This window comes from Lolium rigidum, chromosome 1 (assembly GCF_022539505.1).
Source record: "Lolium rigidum isolate FL_2022 chromosome 1, APGP_CSIRO_Lrig_0.1, whole genome shotgun sequence".
NCBI classification, from domain to species: domain Eukaryota; kingdom Viridiplantae; phylum Streptophyta; class Magnoliopsida; order Poales; family Poaceae; genus Lolium; species Lolium rigidum.
The window spans coordinates 346834152-346840100 of record NC_061508.1 but is presented as its reverse complement, the minus strand read 5'-3'; positions in this window follow the sequence as shown (position 1 = coordinate 346840100).

The window sequence follows — 5949 nt, the reverse complement described above, 5'->3', positions numbered from 1 at the left end:
CCTCCTTTCCCGTAGACGTGTTGGGCCTCCAAGTGCAGAGGTTTGTAGAACAACGAAGCAAGTTTCCCTTAAGTGGATACCCAAGGTTTATCGAACTCGTGGAGGAAGAGGTCAAAGATATCCCTCTCATGCAACCCCGCAACCACAAAGCAAGAAGTCTCTTGTGTCCCCAACACACCAAATAGGTGCACTAGTTCGGCGAAGAGATAGTGAAATACAAGGTGGTATAAATAAGTATGAGCAAGTAGCAACGGTGCCGTAAAAGTGCTTGGCGTGTAGTTGATGGTGGTGGTATTGCAGCAGTAGTAACGCAAGTAAACACAGTAACAAGCAAGTAGTAACGCAGCAGTAGTAAACAAGCGATAGTAACTCAGCAGTATTTAGGAACAAGGCCTAGGGATTACACTTTCACTAGTGGACACTCTCAACATTGATCACATAACAGAATAGATAAATGCATACTCTACACTTTTGTTGGATGATGAACACATTGCGTAGGATTACACGAACCCTCAATGCCGGAGTTAACAAGCTCCACAATAATGCTCATGTTTAAGTAACCTTCGAGTGTAAGATAGATCAACGTACTAAACCAAGTACTAGCATAGCATGCACACTTGTAACCTTCATGCATATGTAGGAGGAATAGATCACATCAATAATATCATAATGATAATTAACTCCACAATCTACAAGAGATCATGATCATAGCCTACGACAAGAACCACACGGTGCACGCACTAGTCACCTTTACACACATGCAGGAGGAATAGAACTACTTTAATAACATCACTAGAGTAGCACATAGATAGTAGTGATACAAACTCATATGAATCTCAATGAGATCATTGTATTGAAGTACATGGAAGAGAGATGAACCACATAGCTACCGGTACAGCCCCGAGCCTCGATGGAGAACTACTCCCTCCTCATGGGAGCAGCAGCGGTGATGAAGATGGCGGTGGAGATGGCAGCGGTGGCGATGGAGATGGCAGCGGTGTCGATGGAGAGGCCTTCCGGGGGCACTTCCCCGCTCCGGCAGGTGCCGAACAGCAGTTCTCGTCCCCCGAATTGGAGTTTCGCGATGGCGGCGGCGCCACAGTAACTTTTCTGGAGTTTCGTCAATTGGTATCGGGTTTTCTGATCCAGGGGCTTCTTATAGGCGAAGAGGCGGCGCCAGGGGGTCGAAGGGCTGGCCAAACCCTAGGGGGGCGCGGCCCCCCCTCTGGCCGCGCCGGCCTATGGTTTGGTGGCCCTGCCCCCCTTCTCTGGCGGTTCTCGTGTGTTCTGGATGCTTCCGGGTAAAATAGGAACTTGGGCGTTGATTTCGTCCGATTCCGAGAATATTTCGTTACTAGGATTTCTGAAACCAAAAACAGCGTAGAAACAGGAACCGGCACTTCGGCATCTTGTTAATAGGTTAGTTCCAGTAAAATGCACGAATATGACATAAAGTGTGCATAAAACATGTAGATAACATCAATAATGTGGCATGGAACACAAGAAATTATCGATACGTTGGAGACGTATCAGCATCCCCAAGCTTAGTTCTCGCTCGTCCCGGCAGGTAAAACGATAACAAAGATAATTTCTGGAGTGACATGCCATCATAAACTTGATCATACTATTTGTAAAGCATATGTAGAGAATGCAGCGATCAAAACAATGTGTATGACATGAGTAAACAAGTGAATCATAAAGCAAAGACTTTTCATGAATAGCACTTCAAGACAAGCATCAATAAGTCTTGCATAAGAGTTAACTCATAAAGCAATAATTCAAAGTAAAGGTATTGAAGCAACACAAAAGAAGATTAAGTTTCAGCGGTTGCTTTCAACTTATAACATGTATATCTCATGGATAATTGTCAATGCAAAGCAATATAACAAATGCAATATGCAAATATGTAAGAATCAATGCACAGTTCACACAAGTGTTTGCTTCTTGAGGTGGAGAGAAATAGGTGAACTGACTCAACATTGAAAGTAAAAGAATGGTCCTCATAGAGGAAAGCATCGATTGCTATATTTGTGCTAGAGCTTTGATTTTGAAAACATAAAGAGAGCATAAAAATAAAGTTTTGAGAGGTGTATGTTGTTGTCAACGAATGGTAGCGGGTACTCTAACCCCCTTGCCAGACAAACCTTCAAAGAGCGGCTCCCATTTTATTTTATTTTTGGGTGGCACTCCTTCCAACCTTTCTTTCACAAACCATGGCTAACCGAATCCTCGGGTGCCCGCCAACAATCTCATACCATGAAGGAGTACCTTTTTATTTTAGTTTTATTATGATGACACTCCTCCCAACCTTTGCTTACACAAGCCATGGCTAACCGAATCCTTCGGGTGCCGTCCAACAATCACATACCATGGAGGAGTGTCTATTTTTAGTTTGTTAATTTGGGACTGGAATCCCATTGCCAGCTCTTTTTGCAAAATTATTGGATAAGCTGGATGAAGCCACTAGTCCATTGGTGAAAGTTGCCCAACAAGATTGAAAGATAAACACCACATACTTCCTCATGAGCTATAAAACATTGACACAAATAAGAGGTAATAAATTTTGAATTGTTTAAAGGTAGCACTCAAGCAATTTACCTTGGAATGGCGGAGAAATACCATGTAGTAGGTAGGTATGGTGGACACAAATGGCATAGTGTTGGCTCAAGTATTTGGATGCATGAGAAGTATTCCCTCTCGATACAAGGTTTAGGCTAGCAAGGTTGTTTGAGGCAAACACAAGGATGAACTAGTACAGCAAAACTCACATAAAAGACATATTACAAGTATTATAAGACTATACATCGTCTTCCTTGTTGTTCAAACACCTTACTAGAAATTATCTAGACCTTAGAGAGACCAATTATGCAAACCAAATTTTAGCATGCTCTATGTATTCTTCACTAATAGGTGCAAAGTATATGATGCAAGAGCTTAAACATGAGCACAACAATTGCCAAGTATCACATTACCCAAGACATTATAATAATTACTACATGTATCATTTTCCAATTCCAACCATATAACAATTTAACGAAGAGGAAACTTCGCCATGAATATTATGAGCTAAGAACACATGTGTTCATTTGAACCAGCGGAGCGTGTCTCTCTCCAACACAAGCATGATGTAATCCAATTTATTCAAACACAAACAAAAACAAAAGCAAACAAACAGACGCTCCAAGAAAAAGCACATAAGATGTGATGGAATAAAAATATAGTTTCAGGGGAGGAACCTGATAATGTTGTCGATGAAGAAGGGGATGCCTTGGGCATCCCCAAGCTTAGACGCTTGAGTCTTCTTGATATATGCAGGGGTGAACCACCGGGTGCATCCCCAAGCTTAGAGCTTTCACTCTCCTTGATCATAGTATATCATCCTCCTCTCTTGACCCTTGAAAACTTCCTCCACACCAAACTCGAAACAACTCATTAGAGGGTTAGTGGACAATAAAAATTAACATGTTCAGAGGTGACACAATCATTCTTAACACTTCTGGACATTGCATAAAGCTACTGGACATCAATGGATCAAAGAAATTCATCCAACATAGCAAAAGAGGCAATGCGAAATAAAAGGCAGAATCTGTCAAAACAGAACAGTCCGTAAAGATGGATTTTATTAGGCCACCAGACCTGCTCAAACGAAAATGCTCAAATTGAATGAAAGTTGCGTACATATCTGAGGATCATGCTCGTAAATTGGCATAATTTTCTGAGCTTCCTGCAGGGCAGTGGGCTCAGATTCGTGACAGCAAAGAAATCTGGAACTGCGCAGTAATCCAAATCTAGTACTTACTTTTCTATCAACGGCTTAACTTGGCACAACAAAACACAAAACTAAGATAAGGAGAGGTTGCTACAGTAGTAAACAACTTCCAAGACACAAATATAAAACAAAGTACTGTAGCAAAATAACACATGGGTTATCTCCCAAGAAGTTCTTTCTTTTTAGCCATTAAGATGGGCTCAGCGAGCTTTAATGATGCACTCGCAAAAGATAGAATGTGAAGCAAAAGAGAGCATCAAGAGGCAAATTCAAAACACATTTAAGTCTAACATGCTTCCTATGAAGAGGAGCCTTGTACACAAATGAATTCATGAAGAACAAAGTGACAAGCATAAGAGGATAAAACACGAGTAACTTCAAGATTCTCAACATAAAGAGGGGAAACTTAATATTATTAAGATGCATATAACCATATTTCCCTCTCTCATAATAACTTTCAGTAGCATCATTGATGAAATCCACAATATACCCATCACTTAAAACATTCTTATCATGGTTCATATGCATAGAAGTATCATTAAATTTGGCATAAGAAGAGTTATTCTCATTAATAGTAATTGGAGCAGGATTATTATCAAGAATTTGAACATGGTAAACAAGTTGCATATTAAGGGAATTGTTTTTGGTAACCCAATCATGACTATGACAAGTTTCATAAGGATAGTTAGAACCTATATCATAGCATTCTTTATAATAATCATTAGGGATCGGAGGCACATTGTCATCATTTTCAGAATTAATTTCCCGAGATTTGCAATATCAAAAGTAGTGTGCTCATTCAAATTATGATTGCTAATGTATGTAAAGGGCATAGGAAGATCATCGTATTCAGATTCATTATCACAATAATCATTAGGAGCAACATACTTACGGTTACCTAGTGTTATCTCATTCACGCGGGGATATGATGTTACCTCTTTCTTTTTATTCTCCTTCTTCTTCTTCTTCTTCTTCTTCTTCGTTCCCTTCTTCTTCTCCTTCTCTTCCTTCTCCTCGTTCCCTTCTTCAGGAGGGAGAGGCTTGAAGGGTGGCTTGTCCGCATAACCTGATTTACTTTCGAAACAATAGAAGAAACTTGGGAGGATCCCTCCTTTTCATTAATTAGTTGAAAACACACAGCGGCCCTATCATATTTTGGCAAGGTGTCATCTTCTAAAATATTTTGTATGTAAGTATTTGTATGGCTATTATCAATGCAATAAGAAAAACACCCATGCAGGACATCATCAATATCAAGATCACTCATATGTAACCAAGAGATTTTTCTCGACAGCTCTTCACACCCCAAAAATAAAGTAAGTTCATCATGCTCGATTAGGAGTAATTTCATCATCACAATACAAATTTGCAGCTCTCATTGGGTTCAAAATATCACTGGAGGAACATTGAAAATTAAAATGACCCACTTCATGGCAAACTTCACAAATAAAAGGATAGAGGGCACAAACTTTTTTACCAAGATCATCTAGAGCCCTAAACCACTTTCTAGTTTTTTCATTAGCATGATGGATACAATATTCATCTTTGATTTGATTAATTCCACAAGGTCTATGTATTCCACAAAAATTAACATGCTTATAGGAAATAGCATTCTTAGGAGTTTGAGCATGCTTATTGCAATAATTAACAACAATTTCATTCTTCATGCAAGCCTCTTTAAAAGGTTCATGATACTTATCAAAATTATTTTTAGGCAATTCGAAATGAGAAGCAAAGGCTTTATAAAGATTTGCAGCAACTTGAGAGTCAAGACCATAAGTAGCACTCATATTTCGAAATTTATCGGTATCCATAAAAGCTTCAATGCATTCATAATCATAATTTATACCTGACTCTTTACCTTCATTGTTCTCCCATCCTTCAGCGTTGTCCTCAATCCGATCAAGGAGGTCCCACCTAGCTTCAACCTCCTTGCTTGTGAAAGATCCCTCCGAACACGCGTCCGGATAGTCCTTGTGTTGTCCCGAAAGCCTCGCATAAAAATTGTTAACAATAACATTACGGGGAGCTCATGAATGGGACATTTGAGCATTAGAGATTTCAATCTCCCCCACGCTTGAGAAATACTCTCTCCATCACGAGGATAAAAGTTATAAATATAATTCCTATCAATATGCACTTCATGCGGAGGATAAAATTTAGAATAAAAGAGAGATGCA